Genomic DNA, 25295 nt, shown 5'->3' with positions numbered 1-25295 from the left:
AGCGCTGAAATTGCTCGTTTGCGTAGGAAATGTTGAAAAAAATAAACGTTTAAGCGTAAACATGATCCTTTCTAGAATTTTGAACATTTTATAAGCCGATAGTTTTACATTTACTCGTATAATGCGGAAAACAAAATATTCTCTATCTCGAGTAAAATGACTATGTCTATGAGTTTAGGAATCCTGTATGTGTTGTTTGAAATACTGACTCACATTAATTATGATTTCTAACTGCCTTTTCGAATTCGTTGCAAATACATTCTTGTATGTTCCATGAGGGGTTCATCAAAAGGTTACAAAGCTAGAGGTACTGGAAGGCAATGACTCTGAATTTTTTCAATGCCAACTACAACCGATCATCGTGGAGAGGATCCAAATACTGGAAGAAGACCAGAAAAATCTTTATTACGTTTTTTCATTGTGTTTTCTATCACTGAATAATTTTTTAGAATTTTTCGATTGGATGCCACAGCACACCATCCTCATAAAAGCATTTCAAAACGAATTAATAAGCATAACAAAACCTCAACTTGCTGGGAACCACTTGAAATGGATCCTTTTTATTTAAAAAAAAACTAAGCTGAATCGAAAGAGTACCTATGCTCCAATAGCCCTTTACCCAAAATTTTATGACCAAAAGTGCATTTTTGGGTTTTTGGAAAATTTTTGAAAATTTAAAATAGGTATGTAGCTGCTATAATAATCGGAGAGCACGCATAAGGATCTATTGCCCCTCCCCTCCCCTACTTACAAAATGGCAGCCATTTTGATTAACAGCTAGGTCAGCGGAAATCGCAGATTTTGCGTTTCAACTAGGACTTGCAGAAATTTTTTAAACTGTACGCAGGTAGATCAAAATATCAGGCAAAAATTCATCACCTGTCAAAATTTCAAGTGCCAAAGTGCCTTTTTCGATTTTTGGTGAATTTTTGAAAATCAAATTTAGGCCAAAAATGAGAAAAAAATCAAAACCTTACCAAACTGACCAAGAAAGCTGAAATTTGGTATGTACCCTATTTTCAACATGCCAAATCGATTGGAAACGGTTTCAAACCGTTTTGAGAAGCTCTAGATCCTCCAGCAGATTTTTGAAACTTATAATTTCATCAAATATGGAGATGGAAAGCCGAAATTCATTCTACAAACTGATTTCAATATGCTATGAAGTCGACTGCAGGTGGATTTCAAGTTGTTTTGGAGTCTCCAACGACTTTTCGGAAATTACTGGAGCTCTCAGTAGATTTTTGAAACTTGAAATTTCCCAATATTTCATCAAATGGAGATGGAAAGCCGAAATACATTCTGCAAACTAATTTCAATACGCCACAAAGTCGATTGCTGGTGGATTTCAAGTCGTTTCGGAGCCTCCAGCAACTTTTTGAAAGGTTGTATGGCATTTTTTGGAAAATTGAAATTTCCAAAAAGTAGCTGGAAGCATCAAAACCATTTGAAACAACCATTCTGTCGACTTCATATCGCATTGAAATTAGTTTGCAAAGTGAATTTCAGCTTGCTAACTCCATTTGATAAAATGTTGTAGGAATTTCAAGTTTCAAAAATCTGCTGGAGACTCCAGTAATTTCCGAAAAGTTACTGGAGGCTCCAAAACGACTTAAAATCCGCCTGTAGTTGACTGCGTAGCGTATCGAAATTAGTTTGCAGAATAAATTTCGGCTTTCCATCTCCATTTGTTGAAATTTTGAGTTTCAAAAATCTGCTGGAGGCTCCAGAACTGCTCAAAACAGTTTGAAACCGTTTCCAATCGATTTGGTATGTTGAAAATAGGGCACACACCAAATTTCAGCTTTCTTGGTTAATTTGGTAAAATTTTGATTTTTCCCCTCATTTTTGGCCTAAATTTGATTTTCAAAAATTAACCAAAAATCGAAAAAGACATTTTGACACTTTAAATTTTGACAGGTGATAAATTTTTTCCTGATCTTCCGATCTATCTTCGTATGGTTAAAAAAATTTCGTGCAAGTCCTAGATATATGTTGGAACGCAAAATCTGTGCTTTCGGCTGACCTACTAATCAAAATGGCCGCCATTTTGTAAGTAAAACCGGGGGAGGGGGGTGTAATAGATCTATTCTTAATTTTTTCATGATAATATTTTTTACAAATGAAACCGTAGTATTTTGTGCTTTATTATTTGAACCCTCTCAGTCTCATTAAATTAGGTAGTTAATTTTTGAGCTATTCTGGAGCCTCCAGCAACTTTCCAATCATAGGTACGTCCAGGAATTTCAAATTATTGAGAATGGGACCGAAAATGACCTTTGACATCTAAGTATAAATTTGGTTGGTGTCGATGACCCTTTCGACATGTTTCAAAACGTTGCCCCAAAATTCCAGGCATATCCATTCAAAAGTGTTTTTTTTCAAATATTTATTTTATTTAGATATGTATAGTGTTTAAAGAATAATTCAAAAACCTTTATAAATGGAAAACAATGATCCAAAATTGCATCAAAAATATAAATTAGAAGCTGTTTGGGATCAACTCAACTCAATTGAGGGACATGGAAAATAAGTTTTTTTTTTGAAAAGAGGCTTATTTCGAAAAATTACTACTCTTGAATTGAAAATTAAAAAAAAATTTCACTTGAGGTTTTTTTACTTTTTTTTATTTGAACCGGTAAGGGAGGGGTTCACAGACATACAAACCTTGCTTAATGTTCGTGGACAATATTGAGAAGCCACTGGAGGTTCCAGAATGTCCAAAAACTGGTTGTTGATGTTTGGGAGTTGAATTAAAGGAATTATTCACATTAGTTTAATTTTGTTCAGGAAAATCATATTTTACCAAAAAATTTGAAAATTGCCCTTGTAATAGCTTTTTTGAATTTTTGAATTTTCAAAAATTCAAAAATTAACTTTAGCCCTTGAAATTTGGATTACGAGTTTTTCGGACACACCCTTTCGATCCAGGTTGGTTTCGCTCAAATCAGAACTTGCCCTTCCAAAAGATTCCCTTTTGAGAAAGGAATTCTTATAGAGATCGAAACTACACTGGAATATTTTCTACCCTCAGTACCCTTGAACTTGTTTTTCCGTTTTCAAGTTTTTTTCCTATTTCAGTATTTCATCATTTTTTTTTAAGACACGCAGGATTCGTTATAACGTCCCAGTAGCCTAATTACTATTACTTTTAAATTCTCATTAATCAATGAAAATACTGCAAACCTCGTTAACCGCGCGTTTTTATTTCCTTCTTTTTTGCCATATTATTCCGTCCTTCTTGCGAACAAATTTTCACCCCTTCGACAATTCACACGCCGATTAAACCGATAACGAAATACCAAAGTGTTCATTAATTCTACTTCGAACACGCCCCCAGTCCGGTGATTTTTTTTCTTCCAAAGATGGGGGTTTCTCTTCATTCTGTCTTTTTCGTCGTAGGATGGGATTTTTTTTCCATTTTCTCAGCGCAACGTTCGTTTCACGAAAAACACAATATAAATCAAAACTTTTTTACATTCGGACAAAAACTTTTTATAATTTATAAATAAAAAGTACGCATTTAAAACTGAACAGAAACGAGTAAAATGGTTAAAAACTTGTTTGCCTGTAAACTTTTATCAACTATAAAGTGATAATTTGGAAAATCTGTTATGTAACTTTCTCTCGCCATATTTGGCCAGTTCAACTTGTGTAGGTAAAAATGTTTTAGGCGAAAATTTCTGATAGAAAGAAGTCAGGTTGACGTAATTCATCGATGTCCTGTACGTAGTTTGGAGGAGAATTGACAGCGAAATGGGTGGCACGTTTTTGTACTAGTTTGGAAGAAGCCCAGTGAAAGCATTTTAAATTTTACATATATTTATGTTTAAAGGTGTATGTATTTAATTTTACAACTTCACGTGTAGAACGAATCTCGCCAATTAGATCCGGATTTAGTTATCTTTTAAATTTTTTTTTAAATTTGTTGTTTTAATGTCACAAAGTTTGTTTATGCACTCGATAAAAATTTGGAAGCCCTTCTATTAAATTTTTAATCTTGAAATTAAATCCTCTTTAAAATGATATGTTCGAAATCATTTTACAATATTTTACAAAATTCCACATTCACTCTCCCTTTACCTCTTCACTTACTCGTCTCATAAATTGGCAGGTTCAAGTTCAGCAGGTACCTAAATTACATTAAACATAGGGAAAGGGGGGGATCTCGACCTACATTTAATTGAAAACTAGAAAATGTAAATATTCTCAACCTCATCGCTACAAATAAGCACGAATTACCCTAATTTCAGATTACATCGAAATGCCAAAATAAATCACCAACGATAAACATCGCAGTGAAACCAATTTACCTACATTTTTAAAATCTTGATTGATGGGAGGGTATAAATTTTTTGCCTCGTATCTTATTCTTGGCCAATTCAAGTACTTACCGGATTTAAAATACATTTCTCAAACAAACAAATTAGTCAGAAAGGAAATAAAAGCCGAGATAATGTTTGCACCATCACATTATTATAATGCTGAATTGACAACTTGTGAGATACTTCCTACTTTTCAACCAGGAAAATGGTATTTGACACACAAAAAAAGTGTTGAGCGAATTCGTTCCGTTTATGTAAATAGGTTTGTGTCGATACAGTCTTTGTAGAAATAAAGGAGTTGAATTTTATTTTCGCAGATTTAAATAGAATTATGAGGAAGGATTTTTATTTTAACGAGTATAATTAGCCTTATTTTATTTTGAGAAAGTGGGAGGAGGGGGGAGAAGTTTTCGACGATATTTAAATAATTTCCGAAACGTTTCTTTTGCGAGAAAGATATGATTTTAAACTGGCGGGAAAATCCCAGGTCTAGATTGAAAGAGTATGCAAAAACACCCCATCAACTCCATCTGTCAAAATAATTTCAAGTGCTTAGTTCATCTCTCATTTTTGAATTTTTTTTTGGTAATTTTTTTTTGCTCCTGATTTCAATCACGTTCAAATTCACGTAAAATTTTAGCCCCCTCCCCCTCCCACAACTGAAAACTATGTCGTAATGGGAGCTTCCCAAAGTTGAAAAACATGAAAAAAAAAAACTAATAACTGAATTGTAATAGAAAATTCTCGAATTTTTCCAGAAAAAATTGTTGAAAAAAAACTCTCAGTCTCTAAAACAGTTCTGTAGGAACCAAAAGTAAAAAACCTACAAATTGTTTACAAAAATTCGGCCAACAACCCAACTTTCGCAGAATCGAGTATACTTACATTTCAAAATGAGAATTTAGCTCGCTTCAAATATTTTTGAAAAAACAAACCTTCGAACGAATTTTTTTAAACCACTGAACCAAGAAGGGAAAAAATGTAAGTGTATACCTGTTATTTGGAATGTCAATAACCAAAGCTTACAAATTATATTCAAGTCAGTGAACAGAAAATGAAAGAGTGTGAAGTTATCTTAGAAATGGAGTCGATATCTGGGTAAATTTTGATCATCTCAGCCATTACGATGATTCGCTATCTCTCTCACACTTTGAAATTCCATTTCGACAAAAATAAAAACCCAAGCTCACATTGATGAAAAATTCGTACAGAGATGCGCTAACGTAATGTTTCCTGTACTCGCGTTCTCGTGTACGGTGTACCTCCTACCTACAAAAGATTCTTTTTCGCAGAAACGAATCGTATCTATGCGGAAAAGCGTGCGAGATGAAAGAAAGAGAGGAAGATGCTTACGCGAAACATTAACGACACGCGATATTTCCCATTTAAGTATTTGTAATACCATTTTCACCATATATGAGAGAACACGACGAAGATGACGACGACGTGGGTGCTTTTCAGGGTGGGTAAGCGAGAACCAAGGAAGGTGCAGAAGAGTTGAAAATTTTCGTGTACAAATCTTGGGTCATTAATTTATCGGCTGCTGGGGGGGGGGGGGGGGTGTAAATTCGATACTATCTCAGGGAAACGTAGGTACTATAGGTACTCGTACAAATGGCAAAACCATGGAATTGCTTTCTCGCGCGAATATAGCCAGAATAGAGGTGCAGGATGAGAGAGAAACGAGATGTATAAATCGCGTAAATGTAATAGGCATTCGGTCCCTTTTATAATGGACTCGGCTTTCATCGAAAATATATTTTATATTTCCTACATTGTGGCTTACGCGTGTGTTGCGGTTATCGCGTATAAAACTTTTTCTTTGGAACTTTTAAGGGCCATACATTATGGATACATATATTAACCAGCTTTTGTGTGAAAATTCGCCATGGAAGTAAATGATTATTAGAGCCTTGATTATGTTAGATATGCTGTTTGTATTACAATAAAATTGGAATACGTAACATGAAAATCACACTTGGAGTGTCCAGATGGAATTTCCGGAATTGGATAATTTTTATAGGTCCGACGTTACAGCTTTTCCCTTTCCTCCTCTCCATCTTTTGAAAAAAAATAGTGGAGTTGGCATGGTCACCAAATTACAAAATTTTTCAAATCAATTTTAGAGCTTTGGGAAGCCAGACAAGAAGACAGATAACGCTGAAAGATCAGACAGATGGGGCAATGGCCCTACGAGGCCGGAAAGGAAAGCAAACAACATTGAGCACGAAACGCAGATGGGTAAATGACCTTAAGAGAACAGTGAAGCAGGCAGACGACCTTGTGAAAGCCAGACAAGCACACAGACAACCTTGAGAGGCTAAATAGACTGACTGACACACAGACAGACGACTGTGAGTGGATAGACAGGTAAGTCAGTGACCTTGAGAATCTGGATACAAGAGTCAGTGATCTTAAGAGCCTAGATAGATAGACAGACAACATTGAGAAGCCAGACATACAGGCCAATGACCTTGAGAGGCTAGACAGGAATTGTGCCCTTGAATTGAGAAGCTAGCTTAGGTAGGTCAGTGACCTTGAGAGGCCGGGCAGAAGACAGACGACCTTGAGAAGCTGGACAGACGGGTCAATGACCTTGGGAGACCAACAGACGATCTTGGAAAGTCACACAGACGGATAAGCAGTCACCAAACATACCAGGGTGGAACACATTCCACCTCCCAAAATTGTCAAATTTTGAAAAAGTCACAAATTTTAATATCGCTGGCAAATTTGGACAAAGTTGGAAAATTTAAAAAAATTTTTAACTTCATGAAGCCATTTGTCGACTTTTTTGGAACATGAATTACACATTTTTGAAAGCTTGAGTCACTTCTTGAATTATAAATTATTGAAAACCTCGGCACTCGCGCTTCTCTTAGGCCTTCAAGGTTTTCTTTTTCAAATTCAAACTTGCTAAAAATCTATACATTCCCACAAAAAAAATGTTTAAATCGAAAAATAAACTCCTTGCATAAGAAGTGAACATTATTTTACTTCTAAAAACTCAAGTTTTTGAATGCTTTTGGTCTCATTTTTTCAAAGTTGAAATTTCTACAAAAAACGTAATTTAAATTCTAACCCGGCGGTGCCAAAAACGAAATTTTATGACACTCTAGGCTCATAAAAGTGACATAATTCCGCCATTTCATGACTCTACATTAATATGCTCTAAAAATTGCACAAGGTATGTAACAGAAAAATGTTACAATTATGTCATACCATTAAAATTGTGCTTCAATTGTAACAAATCAAACCATATTCTGGTGGCATGAATGTGATTTCAAAAGGTCACATTTCAATACCATTTTTAGTGGATCAAAATGTGACTTGAAAATGGCATGGCATGAATTGTGTCCTTTTATTGTTACCAATATGAGCAATCATCTTAGTACTCATAATGCCACCTACAAATGTGTCATTATATATTTTCATCTAATGCTATATTATGGCCCATAATAATAGCACATGAAAAACTACCTGAAATTGTTCAGAAATGTGACATTATCATGTCATGCAGCAAATCATGTGGTTTAACGTCACATTAATGTCACAGTTTATGTTCACATATAAGGGACTTTGATCTATCCCATAATTGCACTCCACATAAGATAACATAAAGCTACCTTACAGCAGTATATAAAATTGCTCTAAAAAAGTGACATGTATGTCATATCAGCAAATTACAAAACAATGCCAATTGTAATGGCTCTGAAAAAATATCATTTCAGAGTGAAATGAAAGTGCTTGCAGTATGACAAACACAGTTCTGCAGGAAGTTGTGTGCCTTAATGCACATAAAGGACAAATTTTTAGTTGTTATTGATGTCACACTTTTATGCCTCATAATTTTCATTCTTCTATTGTATCATAAAAATGCCAGAAGCAAGTGCATAAAATTGCACTCATAAAAGAAACATTAGTGTCTCATCAGCAAACCATAAAATGACACATAAGAAATTTTTCAGTTTTACAGCACACAAAGACCACATTTTCAGCTTTCATGAATGTTTCTCTTTTATGTCCCTAAATGTTCACTGTTTTATTGTATCATAAAAGTGCCAGAATCAAGTGCATAAAATTGCACTTGCCAAAAAAACATTTATGTCCAATCAACATGCCTTACAATGACTCTTTGGAAATAGTGAATTTTTTATGACATATTAAGGTCAAATTTTCAGTTCTTACCAAAATTTCTCTTTTATCTCTCATAACTCTCATTCTTTTATTGTATCATAAAAGTGCCAGAAGCAAGTGCATGACATTGCACTTGCAGAAGAAATGTTAGTGTCTCATGAGCAAACCATAAAATGACACATGAGCATTTTTCAGTTTTACAGCACACAAAGACCACATTTTTCAGATTTCATGAATGTTTCTCTTTTATGTACCATCATTTACACTGTTTTACTGTATCATAAAAGTACCAGAATCAAGTGCATAAAATTGCACTTGCAACAAAAACTTCAATGTCTAATCAACATACCATACAATGACTCTTTGGAAATTGTGCAGTTTTTATACTCAACACATAGGTACATTAAGATCAAATTTTCAGTTTTCATCAATGTTCCTCTTTTATTGTTTTTTTATTGTATCAATAAAGTGCCATAAGCAAGTGCTTATAATGGCACTTCCAAAAGAAACATTTATGTGCTATCAGTAAGCCATCAAAATAATCTGCAGGAAATTGTTCAACTTTGCAGCAAATTTAAACCAAATAAAATTACATTTTTATGTCCCATAATTTCAATTTTTATATTGTATCATAAAAGTGCTTGAAAAAAGCTCATAAAAATATACCAAACAAAGTGATAAGTATATCATTTCAGCAATAAGTCATGAAAGGACACTCATTTATGCCATGATGAAAATGATATCAACAGTACCTATGATAAAATCACCATAAATTCCTTAAAATTATGTGAAAAGGAAAATTGTGGCATTAATGGCATGTATATGTAACAAATTATGAGGACAGTAACAATTATATTCCACTTTTGTCCTTATATGAAATATTCACAGGGTGGCTAGCTGCACTAATCTGTGCTCAGTAATCCAGAGGTCCCAGGTTCGAATCCTCCGTCCGGCAGAAAATTTATTAAAAATTGAAGCATGTTCCAGAAAAGTATCTCATAAATAAATATGTTAAGAATGGTAATACAGCTATAAATGATGAAAAAACTTGAATTAATAATTAATAAAAATAGTTAATTAATAAATACTGCTAAAATTAACAAATGTGCCATAAATGTGACATTAATGTGACTTCGGTATGATATCTTGATGAATATTCTGTGATAAAAATATGGTGCACTAGGCACTTTGAATGCCCACATATGTGACATTAGATCAGATCAGAAATGTGCCATAGCTAATGGCACATAATAGAGCATATAAATTTCGTTTTTCATGCAACATTTTTGTCACCTGGAAAGTACACAATTTATGTGACATGAGATCAGGCCAGAAATGTACCATAGCTGATGGCACATAATAGAGCATATAAATTTCGTTTTTCATGCAACATTTTTGTCACTTGGGAGGGATAAAATTTATGTAACATGAAATTGTACTTAGAAAGTGCCATGGCACATGTCACATAATACAGCCTATAAATTTCGTTTTTCATGTGCCATTTATGAAATTTTAACATGATGCAGAAATGTTTCATAGATATGCCAATGAAAAAGGCCTCTGCTCATGTTACATTAATGTTGCATGATAAACGAAATTTATATGCTCTATTATGTGACATGTGGCATGGCACATTTATGGCAAATACTTGGCACCGTCGGGAAAATTCTGAAACCAAAAATATCAAACTCCTCACATGAAAAAACAAAGCTCTACAGCTCCCAAGTCATGCAAATTTACGTTTCATTTGGAAAAATTCAGGTAAGGCAGATAAAATGACAGACACAGTTTAAAAACAGTGGTAGTGACAGACACTTTTTGAAACCTGTGGTAGTGACGGACACTGTTTATAACCAGTGGTAGTGACAGACACATTTTTAAAGCAGTGTTTGTGACAGACACTGTTTAAAACCAGTGGTAGTGACAGACATGGGTTGAAACCAGTGGTAGTGACAGACACTTTTTAAAAGCAATGTTTGTGACAGATATTGTTAAAAACCAGTGGTAGTGACAGACACAGGTTGAAACCAGTGGTAGTGACAGACACTGTTTAAAAGCAGTGGTAATGACAGACACTATTTAAAACCAGTGGTAGTGACAGACACATTATAAAACCAGTGTTCGTGACACACACTGTTTAAAACCAGTGTTTGTGACAGACACTGCTTAAAACCGGGGGTAGTGACAAACACTGTTTAACACCAGTGTTTCTGGCAGACACTGTTTGAAACCAGTGGTAGTGACAGACACTGTTTAAAAACAGTGGTAGTGACAAACACTGTTTAAAAACAGTGGTGGTGACAGACACTGTTTATAACCAGTGGTAGTGACAGATACTGTTTAAAACCAGTGTTTCTGACAGACTATGTTTGTAACCAGTGGTAGTAACGGACACTGTTTATAACCAGTGGTAGTGACAGACACTGTTTAAAACCAGTGGTGGTGACAGACACTGCTTAAAACCGGTGGTAGTGACAGACACTGTTCAACACCAGTGTTTCTGGCAGACACTGTTTGAAACCAGTGGTAGTGACAGACACTGTTTAAAAACAGTGGTAGTGACAGACACTGTTTAAAACCAGTGGTAGTGACAAACACATTTTAAAAGTAGTGTTTGTGACAGATATTGTTAAAAACCAGTGGTAGTGACAGACACGGGTTGAAACCAGTGGTAGTGACAGACACTGTTCAAAAGCAGTGGTAATGACAGACACTATTTAAAATCAGTGGTAGTGACAGACACATTATAAAACCAGTGTTCATGACACACACTGTTTAAAACCAGTGTTTGTGACAGACACTGCTTAAAACCGGTGGTAGTGACAAACACTGTTTAAAACCAGTATTTCTGACAGACACATTTTGAAACCAGTGGTAGTAACAGGTACTGTTTAAAACCAGTGGTGGTGACAGACTATGTTTGTAACCAGTGGTAGTGACAAACACTGTTTAAAAACAGTGGTATTGACAAACACTGTTTAAAACCAGTGGTGGTGACAGACACTGCTTAAAACCGGTGGTAGTGACAGACACTGTTCAACACCAGTGTTTCTGGCAGACACTGCTTGAAACCAGTGGTAGTGACAGACACTGTTTAAAACCAGTGTTTCTGGCAGACACATTTTGAAACCAGTGGTAGTAACAGACACATTTTAAAAGCAATGTTTGTGACAGATATTGTTAAAAACCCGTGGTAGTGACAGACACAGGTTGAAACCAGTGGTAGTGACAGACACTGTTCAAAAGCAGTGTTTCTGACAGACTATGTTTGTAACCAGTGGTAGTGACGGACACTGTTTATAACCAGTGGTAGTGACAAACACTGTTTAAAAACAGTGGTATTGACAAACACTGTTTAAAACCAGTGGTGGTTACAGACACTGCTTAAAACAGGTGGCAGTGACGGACACTGCTTAACACCAGTGTTTCTGGCAGACACTGTTTGAAACCAGTGGTAGTGACAGACACTGTTTAAAAACAGTGGTAGTGACAGACACTGTTTAAAACCAGTGTTTCTGACAGACACATTTTGAAACCAGTGTTAGTAACAGGTACTGTTCAAAACCAGTGGTGGTGACAGACTATGTTTGTAACCAGTGGTAGTGACAAACACTGTTTAAAACCAGTGGTGGTGACAGACACTGCTTAAAACCGGAGGTAGTGACAGACACTGTTCAACACCAGTGTTTCTGGCAGACACTGCTTGAAACCAGTGGTAGTGACAGACACTGTTTAAAACCAGGGTTTCTGGCAGACACATTTTGAAACCAGTGGTAGTAACAGACACATTTTAAAAGCAATGTTTGTGACAGATATTGTTAAAAACCCATGGTAGTGACAGACACGGGTTGAAACCAGTGGTAGTGACAGACACTGCTTGAAACCAGTGTTTCTGACAGACTATGTTTGTAACCAGTGGTAGTGACGGACACTGTTTATAACCAGTGGTAGTGACAAACACTGTTTAAAAACAGTGGTATTGACAAACACTGTTTAAAACCAGTGGTGGTTACAGACACTGCTTAAAACAGGTGGCAGTGACGGACACTGTTTAACACCAGTGTTTCTGGCAGACACTGTTTGAAACCAGTGGTAGTGACAGACACTGTTTAAAAACAGTGGTAGTGACAGACACTGTTTAAAACCAGTGATAGTGACAAACACATTTTAAAAGCATTGTTTGTGACAAACACTGTTTAAAACCAGTGGTGGTGACAGACACTGCTTAAAACCGGTGGTAGTGACAGACACTGTTCAACACCAGTGTTTCTGGCAGACACTGCTTGAAACCAGTGGTAGTGACAGACACTGTTTAAAACCAGTGTTTCTGGCAGACACATTTTGAAACCAGTGGTAGTAACAGACACATTTTAAAAGCAATGTTTGTGACAGATATTGTTAAAAACCCGTGGTAGTGACAGACACGGGTTGAAACCAGTGGTAGTGACAGACACTGTTCAAAAGCAGTGTTTCTGACAGACTATGTTTGTAACCAGTGGTAGTGACGGACACTGTTTATAACCAGTGGTAGTGACAAACACTGTTTAAAAACAGTGGTATTGACAAACACTGTTTAAAACCAGTGGTGGTTACAGACACTGCTTAAAACAGGTGGCAGTGACGGACACTGCTTAACACCAGTGTTTCTGGCAGACACTGTTTGAAACCAGTGGTAGTGACAGACACTGTTTAAAAACAGTGGTAGTGACAGACACTGTTTAAAACCAGTGTTTCTGACAGACACATTTTGAAACCAGTGTTAGTAACAGGTACTGTTCAAAACCAGTGGTGGTGACAGACTATGTTTGTAACCAGTGGTAGTGACAAACACTGTTTAAAACCAGTGGTGGTGACAGACACTGCTTAAAACCGGAGGTAGTGACAGACACTGTTCAACACCAGTGTTTCTGGCAGACACTGCTTGAAACCAGTGGTAGTGACAGACACTGTTTAAAACCAGGGTTTCTGGCAGACACATTTTGAAACCAGTGGTAGTAACAGACACATTTTAAAAGCAATGTTTGTGACAGATATTGTTAAAAACCCATGGTAGTGACAGACACTGCTTGAAACCAGTGTTTCTGACAGACTATGTTTGTAACCAGTGGTAGTGTTGGACACTGTTTATAACCAGTGGTAGTGACAAACACTGTTTAAAAACAGTGGTATTGACAAACACTGTTTAAAACCAGTGGTGGTTACAGACACTGCTTAAAACAGGTGGCAGTGACGGACACTGTTTAACACCAGTGTTTCTGGCAGACACTGTTTGAAACCAGTGGTAGTGACAGACACTGTTTAAAAACAGTGGTAGTGACAGACACTGTTTAAAACCAGTGATAGTGACAAACACATTTTAAAAGCAGTGTTTGTGACAGATATTGTTAAAAACCAGTGGTAGTGACAGACACGGGTTGAAACCAGTGGTAGTGACAGACACTGTTCAAAAGCAGTGGTAATGACAGACACTATATAAAATCAGTGGTAGTGACAGACACATTATAAAACCAGTGTTTGTGACACACACTTTTTAAAACCAGTGTTTGTGACAGACACTGCTTAAAACCGGGGGTAGTGACAAACACTGTTCAAAACCAGTGTTTCTGACAGACACATTTTGGAACCAGTGGTAGTAACAGGAACTGTTTTAAACCAGTGTTTCTGACAGACTATGTTTGTAACCAGTGGTAGTGACGGACACTGTTCATAACCAGTGGTAGTGACAGACACTGTTTGAAACCAGTGGTAGTAACAGACACTGTTCAAAAACAGTGGTAGTGACAAACACTGTTTAAAAACAGTGGTAGTGACAAACACCGCTTAAAACCAGTGGTGGTGACAGACACTGTTTATAACCAGTGGTAGTGACAGATACTGTTTAAAACCAGTGTTTCTGACAGACTATGTTTGTAACCAGTGGTAGTGACGGACACTGTTTATAACCAGTGGTGGTGACAGACACTGTTATAAACGAGTGGTAGTGACAGACACTGTTTGAAACCAGTGGTAGTGACAGACACTGTTCGAAAACAGTGGTACTGACAAACACTGTTTAAAAACAGTGGTAGTGACAAACACTGTTTAAAACCAGTGGTGGTGACAGACACTGTTTATAACCAGTGGTAGTGACAGATACTGTTTAAAACCAGTGTTTCTGGCAGACACATTTTGAAACCAGTGGTAGTAACAGGTACTGTTTTAAACCAGTGTTTCTGACAGACTATGTTTGTAACCACCCTATCGACGATGTTACATACGCGAATTCGCTGGCGTACCAGTCTCAGAAAGTCGCCTATATTTTGCCGACGAAACGCCATGTATTCGTTTCGCACATAATTCAATGGAGCGAATTACTCGCGAATTCGCTAACGAATGATTGCCGAACCGCTAGCGAACTGTTGGCAAATTGCCAGTGATTTGCGAACACTTCGCTTTCTGTTTACCTAGGAAAAATACACCAAAATTATGTTTTTTTTTTTAAATTTTCTTTTCTCAAAAACCACCAACCACTACAATCGATCATATAGGTACACTTCACACTAACCTTACTCGATCCCTCAGTCCAACTCACACACTTGTCTCACTCAAACCAAAAATTTTCAAAGTCTCGATCCTGCTAAACACCTGAAAACCCAATGATGCAAATTGTGGGGGATGGTGTTGGGAAGCCACTGGCCCAGGAAGAAGGTGCCATGGCGAAACGTTTATTTTGTGAGTAATTGGGAAAAAACATGTATAGGTACACAATTCTTTTTTCTGTCAAACATCACGTTTACACTGCACTTTTACACCACACATTTGCACCACACATTTACACCATAGCACAACACAACACACTGATCACTGATCAAAATATACAAACAAAAAATCAACACTACGTTTTTAAAAAAAAAATTACAACACGTTCGCATCAACTCAACTTCATAACTGACTGACCACTAGATGTAGATATTCGTCACAACTACTGTAAAAGTAGTTCGAACCGTTCGACAGTTGGGTAATCGGTTGAAGAATGCGAAGTTATTTATAGATTATCGGTAATGCCAGTGATGAACCGGATGTTGACGTCACCTCGCATCTCAAATGTTGACCAATACTTGAGACGAATACATGGCGAATCGCTGCGAGATTATTTTATTGTTAAATCAGCAATAAAAAACAGACCGGCATTCGCGAATTTTTGACCATTCGCTGCTGCCGCTAACAAAGCCACCGCGAATCGTCTACATTTCGCTATCGCCCAACTGCTTCACAATTCAGCGTAGCGAAAAACCTCGCTTTTCGCTGCAATTGAGGCGAAAAAATGGCGAAAATGTTGGCGAAAGCGTATGTATCGTCGATAGGGCAGTGGTAGTGACGGACACTGCTTATAACCAGTGGTAGTGACAGACACTGTTTAAAACCAGTGGTGGTGACAGACACTGTTAAAAACCAGTGGTAGTGACAGACACTGTTTGAAACCAGTGGTAGTGACAGACACTGTTTGAAACCAGTGTTTCTGACAGACACTGTTTGAAACCAGTGTTTCTGACAGACTCTGTTTGTAACCAGTGGTAGTGACAGACACTGTTTAAAAACAGTGGTAGTGACAAACACTGTAGAAAACCAGTGGTAGTAACAGACACATTTTAAAAGCAGTGTTTGTGACAGACGCTGTTTAAAACCAGTGGAAGTGACATACACTGTTTAAAACCAGTGGTAGTCACAGACACATTTTAAAAGCAGTGTCTGTGACAGACACTGTTTAAAACCAGTGGTAGTGACAGACACATTTTAAATGCAGTTTTTGTGACAGACACTGTTCAAAACCAGTGGTAGTGACAGACACTTTTTAAAACCAGTGGTAGTGACAGACTTTGTTTGAAACCATGGTTTGTGACAGACACTGTTTAAAACCAATGTTTTTGACACCACTGTTGGAAACCAGTGTTTGTGACAGACACGGTTTTGTGAAAATGTTGCACTTAGGGGTTAATTGGAATGGCAAATTCAACGCCACAACCCGCAGCTCATGAAACCTCTTTGTTCTCATGAAACCCGTGTTTGAATTCGTGGCTGAACTTTGATTTTTTGGCTATAATGCGAATTTTTCAAGAGTAGAATTTGCTTGGAAGCATGTGGGACAGATCGGCACAATCAATGTCTGCCAAAACGTCACTCACGCATATTTTCTGTAAAGCCAGTGGTAGTGACAGCCACTGTTTAAAAAACGTGTTTTTGACAGACACTGTTTAAAACAAGTGGTGGTGAAAAACACTGTTTAAAACCCGTGGTAGTGAAAGACCCTATCCCTGCTTGAAAGATTTTCCAATATGTTTTGCCTCACTAAGTATCTTGCTTTTGCTATAGCCCTGAATATCCAAGAATAAATCCACCAATGGGTTTCCAAGTTTCGCTGACATTTCAGATCACTCCACTTCCACCTACGGGGCTGAATATTTAGTTATCACAAAAATATAAAGTTGTCTCGGCCTTGCAGGCTTTAAACCGCGATACCATCAACGAAGACATATTACCTCAACTGTAAGTAAGGAAATTCCGCATCGTACACCAAATCCTTATGTACAACATTACCGAAATTCATTAATCATCAAATCTTTACAACTTTGTTGCTCGCTACATGTGAGCCGTTGACATGGTGTGTCTGTGTACAAACCCACTATTCTCTATAGATTCTCCTTGTTCTCGTGTCGTATCATATTTGTAGCTATAACCAGCTCGGTGTTGGTAAACTTGAAAGCAGTAATAATACAATTGCCTACATTATATGAATAATTATAGATAAAATAAATCAGTAGGTAATTCTTTTAGATTACAGAAGGTATAATTTTTCCGGTTAATTTTATTGTAAATTTTTCAACTTATTATATTCACAAAATTGGTAAACAAAATTGTCACGAGCTGATCAAACTTATAATCATTCATACAGGTACCAGTTGTTGTCGTTTTCAACACATTCAACAATAACTTTGACTGAAGCAATTCTCAATCGATTCCCTCGAGGCCTCGAACACATCTTAATAATCAACGTTGCTTCTCAACTACGATTAATTTCACGAAAGTAAAAAAAAACACCAGGGTGTTGATATCGAAGACGTGCTGTGCTGTTTATTAAAATCGAAGAAAATTAATCATACCAGGTGACACGAGTTCAATACATTATTCGTCGAATTTTACAAACGCATAAGTAACTGTCGTAAACTATAAACGTCTCGTATTCATTCATCATATACGTTAGCAACAATGTCAAACCCATCACGAATGAATTGCGTTGTCGTTGGAAACTTTACTATCAATTTTATTTACCAGCGAATAGGTACCTATACATATAATGAAGCGAATTTATTCCAACAGCTCAAATTTCCACACACTCTTAATGAATTTTCAAATTGGTCTGCCCACGTTTGCAACATATCCACATCATGTATGACATAATGATACGTATACCAACGTAAACAACCACTTGGTGCGTATTCATCATCATCTTCAATATTCCTACAACGTTATTTTGTTCGGTACAGCAATTTTTCCTCAGTTTTGATAACTGTTGTACTCGTGAACACGATGGCGACACAGCAGAAAGATTCTATATCGGATCTAGTTACGTTATAAATTGAAAATCGGGTATATTTTACGAGCCAACATGAGAAAAAACTTTATTATACGGTTGTTACCGCACACTTTAAATCAGTGAACTTTGGCGAAAATAAGAAAAGCGCCTTGAAACTTTTAAGTTGTTCGTTTATCTTGTCTTCATTTCAACGAATGATCGCCGTATTGAGTAATTGCATCGAGGAAGTGATATAATATCGTATGAAGGAGTATCTTCATTCTTCTACTCGGTATACTATTTATTTATTCTCGTGAATAAAGAACGGTACTTTTTTTTTTAATAACATTTTTAATCCTTCAAATTTTAAGTACATAAGCATCTAGGTACCTAGACTTACATACTTATTCTGTAAGAAATCTGGAAGTGAAAAGTGTCGAATGCAGATTTCGCTTCGTTTACAGTTTTTACTCATACAATTTTGAAAATTATTGTGTCCTAAAAATAAATGAGCTGTCAAAATTTTACCTCTCAGTACAGAATTAATTTCAAGATGATTATTAACGCTAAAGAAATTGATAAAAATCAAGATCTTGGCTCCTTCATTCCAGGTCTTGCAAGTCAATCGGAGAAAAAAAATCAGTTTTTTTAATTCATTAAATCGCCAAATGAACACGTTGAATTTTATTTTGTTTTTCAAGAAAAATAAACAACATGAAAAAATCAGGAAATGCAAATAATATATGATTTTCAACTCTAGATGGAATTTTTCAGCAAAAATACTTATACCAAAATAAATTTTGGCCAAAAAAATTATGTCCAACTTTCAAAATTTCATGAATATAAATTAGATTTGAAAATCTTTTGGGTGCCTACATTTCTGTGAATTTTACGTTATTTAGAATTATTTTTATGTCGTTTCTATTCTATTGAGTACCTACGAGTACTTACGTATGCAATTTCAAAAGATTTTATGAGCAATGGATGCTCAGATTTGGGTACCTATTTACAGCATTTGTAGGGGAGGGGGGGGGACACAATATTCGGCGAGTTTTTTTTTTCAGAGAAAGATTTTACCAACGAGGCAACGACGTTCGTGATATCTCAACGATTTCATGTACATACGAACGATAACAATTTTCACGATATTTCTTTCATTTGAAATTTTATGTTGTTTTCAAGGTAGGTCCGTTTATAAAATTTTAACGACCTTTCACATTTTGTCTGGCTACCGCGCCGTCGTCGTAAACTTTTAATGACCAAAACAAGTAATGAAAACTTGCTGCGAGGCGATATTTTCTACAATTTGACATGGAATTTTTCCAATTGTGAAATACTATACCTAATGATATTATCTGAAGCATTTTTGATGAAAAGGTAGGGTAACTTTCCAATCGTGAATTCATCTTGTAAAATAACTGCTCATATACGTGGCTGTCCAGTCTCTACCTATAGTAGGTACCTACTTATTTGAGTCAAGTTATGGTATTCGAAGGTTGGTAATTCTTCAATTGAATACTTATTTCGTGAGTTGTGACAGCAAGTTTGATTAATTTTTTGAGAAATGAGAAAGTGTCAGTGAAAAAAACTAACCAAGGAGGTATCCCAAACTGGCAGAAAATTTTGAAAAAAAAACCAAACCTAAACCGAAAGAGTCTGGAAAAATTATCACAAGCAAAAATTTCATAATTTTGAGGTGCATTTTCTGTTTTGTAGCGAATTTTTGAAAATCAGATTTGGGAAAAAAATGAGGAAAAAATCCGTATTTTACCAAATTGATGTGGAAAGCTCAAATTTGGTGCAGACTCCATTTTAGACCTCTCAAATTGATTTTAAACGCTTCGTTTTAACACGCTGAGTAGACTGGAGATGATTTCGAATCGTTATGGAGCCTTCAGTCGTACTATGGAAATTTCAGATTTTCAAAAATCTTCTTATATATTAAACAGTCCGGCATATGACAATAGGAGTAATTGCACCCCCCCCCCCGCCGATTCTCCGGGACAACATTTTTCTTAAAGGGGACATCCTAAGGAACATTTTAATGCAAAGTTGCCAAAAAAAAAGTTGGCCTTACTTACAAAATGGCGGCCATTTTGATTGACAGGTCAGCCGAAATCGCAGATTTTGCGTTTTAACATAGGACTTGCACAAACTTTTTCAAACTTTACAAAGGTACCTAGATCGAAAGATCATGCAAAAATTTATCACCTGTCCAAATTTCAAGTGCTAAAGTGCGTTTTTCGATTTTTGGTGAATTTTTGAAAATCGAATTTAGGCCAAAAATGAGGGAAAAAATCAAAATTTCACCAAATTGTCCAAGAAAGCTGAAATTTGGGATATACCCTATTTTCGACATGCCAAATCGATTGGAAACGGTTTCAACCCGTTTTGAGCAGTTCTGGAGCCTCCAGCAGATTTTTGAAACTCGAAATTCCCACAAAATTCCATCAAATTGGAGTTGTACAGCTAAAATTCATTTTAAAAACTAATTTCAATACGCTACGAAGTACTGCAGGTGAATTTCAAGTTGTTTTGGAGCCTCCAGCGACTTTTTGAAAATTCTTGAAGCCTCCAGCAGATTTTTGAAACTTTAAATTTTCACAAAATTTCATCAAATGGAGATGGAAAGCTGAAATTTACTCTACACTCCAATTTTAACACCCTCGGAAGACAACTTTAGGCGGGTTCAAGTAATTTTAGGGTCACCAGCGACTTTTTTTTGAAAATTACTGGAGCCTCTAGCAGATTTTTGGAACTTTAAATTTTCACAAAATTTCATCAAATGGAGATGGAAAGCTGAAATTTACTCCACACTTCAATTTTAACACCCTCTGAAGACGATTTCAGGTGGGTTCAAGTCATTTTAGGGCCTCCAGCGACTTTTTTGAAAATTACTGGAGCCTCCAGTAGATTTTTGAAACTTGAAATTTCCCCAACATTAATTTATCAAATGGAGTTTGCAAGCTGAAATTTACTTCGCAGACTACATGGTGGTTTCAAATGGTTTTGAAGCTTCCAGCTACTTTTAGGAAATTTCAATTTTCCAAAAAAACGTCATACAACCTTTCAAAAAGTTGCTGGAGGCTCCAAAAAGACTTGAAATTCACCAGCAGTCAACTTCGTAGCGTATTGAAATTAGTGTGCAGAATGAATTTCGACTCTCCATCTTAGTTTGATAACATTTTGGGGAAATTTCAAGTTTCAAAAATCTACTGGAGGCTCCAGTAATTTTCAAAAAAGTCGTTGAAGGCTCTAAAATGACTTGAAATCCACCAGAGCAATTTCGGCTGACCTGTCAATCAAAGTGGCCGCCATTTTGTAAGTAAGGCCAACTTTTTTTTGGGCAACTTTGCATTAAAATGTTCCTTAGGATGTCCCCTTTAAGAAAAATGTTGTCCCGGAGGATCGGCGGGGGGGGGGGGTGCAATTACTCCTATTGTCATATGCCGGACTATCAAAAAGTCGCTGGAGGCTCCAAAATGACTTACAGCAGACTTGATAACGCGTTTAAATTGGAGTGCTGGATAAATTTTGGATTTCCATCTCTGATTGGTAAAAATTTTATGGAAATTTTCGAGTACTGAAAAATCTGGTGGAGACTCCAGATTGGTCAAAAACTGATTTTGGGGGGCTAAGATCCACAATTTGGGGGAAAGCAATCCCGGGACAGTAGGACTCCTCAGATTCGTTTTCAGGACATCAAAATGGACCAGTATACCAAAAATCAGCTTGCCACCTCGATTTTCATTATTCGATGCGAATTTTACTGGACTACACTCGATTTTCAAAAGGTTACTTAATTCGTAGGTTCGCAAGTTGCGACATTACGAAATATGAAGCGTCCGCAGATTCGCAAATTGGCGAGTAAAAATTTTTACAAGTCCAAGTTTCAAACATGCAAACACAGCAACAGTGTAATTTCAAGTTCGCAAGTTACGAACCTGCGAACGAGGGTAGTACTATATTCGTAGGTTCGCAAGTTGCGACACTCGAACCTGTATATGAAGCGTTCGCAGGTTCGCAAATTGGCCAGTGAAAATTTTTACAAGTCCAAGTTACGAACATGCGAACACAGCAACAGTGTAATTTCAAGTTCCCAACTTACGAACCTGCGAACAGGTATGGTTAGTATTCGTAGGTTCGCAAGTTGCGACACTACGAACCTGTATATGAAGCGTTCGCAGATTCGCAAATTGGCAAGTAAAAATTTTTACAAGCCCAAGTTACGAACATGCGAACACAGCAACAGTGTAATTTCAAGTTCGCAAGTGACGAACCTGCGAACGAGGGTAGTACTATATTCGTAGGTTCGCAAGTTGCGACACTCGAACCTGTATATGAAGCGTTCGCAGGTTCGCAAATTGGCCAATGAAAATTTTTACAAGTCCAAGTTACGAACATGCGAACACAGCAACAGTGTAATTTCAAGTTCGCAAGTTACGAATCTGCGAACAAGGTATGGTTAGTATTCGTAGGTTCGCAAGTTGCGACACTACGAACCTGTATATGAAGCGTTCGCAGGTTCGCAAATTGGCACCAAGTTACGAAGTAAACATTTTTACTGACCAATTTGCGAACCTGCGAACGCTTCATATACAGGTTCGTAGTGTCGCAACTTGCGAACCTACGAATACTAACCATACCTTGTTCGCAGATTCGTAACTTGCGAACTTGAAATTACACTGTTGCTGTGTTTGCATGTTCGAATTTCGATTTCTGCTTCAACCAGCCCTGACGAAGCGAGGGCAAAAGCTCTCAAAAATCAGTATTTTGAGAGGTATTTTGAATAACTCAAAATTGAAAAAAAAAACAAACGAGCCTGAGCAAAGCGGGGGGCAAGCTTTCAAAAATTCATGTTTTGAGAAGTACCTACGAGTGAACAAAAAAGTTTCTTCATGCCGGGAGGAATCCATTTTTCTGATTCAAACTTTGAACATTTCTTGAATTTGAACAATAAGGTTCTCAGGTCTCAAAAATGTGTAATTCAAGCTCTAAATAAGTCAACAAATGAGCTCTTTTCTATGGAATGAAGATTGAGAAAAAGGAACGCATTTAAAATTTTCATTTTTTCACACCTTTTCAACAAAATTCACTACTTTTTCACTACTTTTACTTCCTGTTAGATATGTTATTTTTCAAAAGTTTCAGCCATAAGTACCCAATAATTTTATAAAACCACAGTAACCAAAATTTCTCAGTTCTGAAGTTCATTTTTGATGAATTTTTGGAAATTAAAAAAAATACTCGAAAAGATTTTCTACACATTCAAAACAAGTAATCACGTCAACAGATATCAATGGTCGCCTCCTGGCGCAGAATCCGCCCACTTTTAAATCTGAAATTGAAGGTACCTAGTTACACTGGTAAAGACACATGAAACAAAGGTTTTTAGGATCTGAATTTTTAGGGCACTAAAAAAAATCAAAAAGTTATTTCAAGGGTGATTTTAAAACTTTTTAACAAGATATAAATCTCCTGGCGCAGAACCCGCTTCATAAATTGTCCATTGTAATACCTAAAAATTGAATGAATTACACATTCAAAGCACTAACCATGTTGACAAAAATCAATTAACATCTCCTGGCGCAGAACCCGCTTACTCTCCTATCCGAAATTTGTGGTACACTAGAAAACAGACATGAATAGAGGGTTTTCACCGACAAAAATGTGAAATAATAGGTTTCTTTTGACTTCCGGATTTTCTTCCTAAAAACTCTGTAACCAAAATTTCAGGTTCCAAAGTTCATAATTTCTTTGATGAGTTTTTGAAAAAGCAGTTCAAAGTGAACCAATCTTGGAAAATTTGATTTTTTTTGTTTCACTTTTTCTGGAATTGGGCTACCTGTTGGTCAAAAGTGTGAGAATTGAATCGAAGGAATTATCCATATTGGTTCACTTTCCTAAAAAAAATCGCATGTTACAAAAAAAAGTTCAAAATCACTCTTGAAACGACTTTTTTAAATTTTCAAAAATTTACCAAAAATTAACTTTAAAACCTAAAATCTTGGTAACAATAGTTTCAGGACACAGTCTTTCGATCTTGGAAAAATGAGAGATCAAAAGATACGGTTACCTAAGCTGTTATCCAAAGAGTGCTGTAGGCTCAAATCACAAGAAAATTTCACTGTTTAAAAATTATATTGACAATTTTTTAATTGACCAACCTTTTCCAAATACATATTTTTTCAAACATGAGCATGAGGATTATTTTTGTAAAAAAACTTCAAAAATAATTTTGCAATCAGGCTGCTGAAAGTTTTAATTCTGGTCCACCTTATTTGGTTTCTGGAACCCGGAGGATAAAATCACGATTCAGATTTGAATTTGAATGACCTTGAGATTCCATTTCTAATTTTTTCTATTCAAAACACAAAAGTGCATCGATCCATAATTTTAAACTTTCCCCATTGAATATAAAAACTGATTTTTTAAACTCAAACTCGAAAGTCATGCGTCATATTATCGAAACAAATAAAATGATCTGCTTCTTAAAAACAGGCGCATGCAATAACAGACAACAGACCCCCCCTCTTTATATATAAATTCATCCAACAACCTTGAAAATGCTACATCAAATCCCCATAACATCTCGACTAGTCTACCTGATTATACGTTTAATTAGAGAAATTCATCCGCCTTATAATTCAACAACGATGCCAGGTGCTCTAAGCACACGATATCATCCAAACGTTGAAAAGTATTAAACCCTAATGCTATTTACCAGTATCTTAGTCGACTTATATAATTGGGCGAAATAGGCGTCGTAAAAGTCGGATTACGTGTATAAATAAATAAACTTTTTAGCAAAGCGAAAACTTGGTTAACAGTTTAGCAAAATTCAACCGAATTTGACCCAGCTTTTGCCAATGGAACATACCTACCTATACATATATTTTATTGTACAAAATTAGCTACAATATTTAGGTTCATATAGGTAGATACATACGTTGATAGCACGAAACGTTTCATTTATACGAATACGTAGGGTCGTAGGTACAGGGGAAGGAAATCGACAACATGTATCGAGTTCGAGAGGCACTTATGTAATGTTGTACGGTTTAAATTACGATCGCAACACCTTGCACGTTACATTGTTTTTAAAAACTTGCTGCCTACTCGTATAGTGTTTTCGATCCATTCGTTTACACCATTTCTATACTCTACACTATACAATATAAAGTTATAAACTAAGCAGTAAAAATTTCGATTATTTGATAATACGTATACAATGATAATTTAAAATAATGCTGCGAGATATATCCGTTACCCTGCTTCTATAT

At 36.3% G+C, this 25295-nt stretch overlaps 1 protein-coding gene across 1 annotated transcript in view; it reads left to right on the top strand.

Annotated features, from left to right (window-relative positions):
- Nucleotides 1-25295, top strand: part of LOC135848065 (orexin/Hypocretin receptor type 1-like) — a 287683-nt gene that overhangs the window by 179599 nt on the left and 82789 nt on the right. The gene's annotated exons all lie outside the window — the stretch shown is intronic.

The sequence above is a fragment of the Planococcus citri genome, chromosome 1 (assembly GCF_950023065.1).
Source record: "Planococcus citri chromosome 1, ihPlaCitr1.1, whole genome shotgun sequence".
Classification (NCBI taxonomy): domain Eukaryota; kingdom Metazoa; phylum Arthropoda; class Insecta; order Hemiptera; family Pseudococcidae; genus Planococcus; species Planococcus citri.
The sequence above is the reverse complement of the archived record's forward strand: the minus strand, read 5'-3'. Positions and strand labels throughout refer to the sequence as shown.